This window comes from Arachis ipaensis, chromosome B3 (assembly GCF_059453495.1).
Source record: "Arachis ipaensis isolate K30076 ecotype BB chromosome B3, ASM5945349v1, whole genome shotgun sequence".
In the NCBI taxonomy this organism is placed as follows: Eukaryota; Viridiplantae; Streptophyta; class Magnoliopsida; order Fabales; family Fabaceae; genus Arachis; species Arachis ipaensis.
In genome coordinates, this window is record NC_142438.1 from 93,671,366 (window position 1) to 93,671,900 (window position 535).

At 40.7% G+C, this 535-nt stretch overlaps 1 non-coding gene across 1 annotated transcript; it reads right to left on the minus strand.

The window, feature by feature from the left end:
- Positions 1 to 201: 201 nt before the first annotated feature.
- Positions 202 to 309, minus strand: LOC148571609 (small nucleolar RNA R71). The gene has a single exon (XR_015908006.1). It is a non-coding gene; the product is annotated as a small nucleolar RNA R71 (small nucleolar RNA).
- Positions 310 to 535: the final 226 nt, after the last annotated feature.

Sequence of the window (535 nt, forward strand, 5' to 3'; positions counted from 1 at the left end):
CCTAGCTGAATTCTTGCAAATCTGTGACACTGTCAAAACCAATGGGGTTGACCCTGAAGTCTACAGACTTATTCTTTTTCCCTTTGCTGTAAGAGACTGAGCTAGGACATGGTTGGATTCACAACCTAAAGAAAGCCTGAACTCTTGGGAAAACTAGTTAATGCCTTCTTGGCAAAGTTCTTTCCACCTCAAAAATTCAGCAAGCTTAGAGTGGAAGTCCAAACCTTCAGACAGAAGGAAGGTGAATCCCTCTATGAAGCTTGGGAAAGATACAAGCAATTGATCAGAAGATGTCCTTCTGACATGCTTTCTGAATGGAGCATCATAGGTATTTTCTATGATGGCCTGTCTGAACTATCCAAGATGTCATTGGATAGCTCTGCTGGAGGATCTCTTCATCTGAAGAAGACGCCTGCAGAAGCTCAATAACTCATTAAAATGGTTGCAAATAACCAATTCATGTACACTTCTGAAAGGAATCCTGTGAATAATGGGATAACTCAGAAGAAAGGAGTTCTTGAGATTGATACTCTAA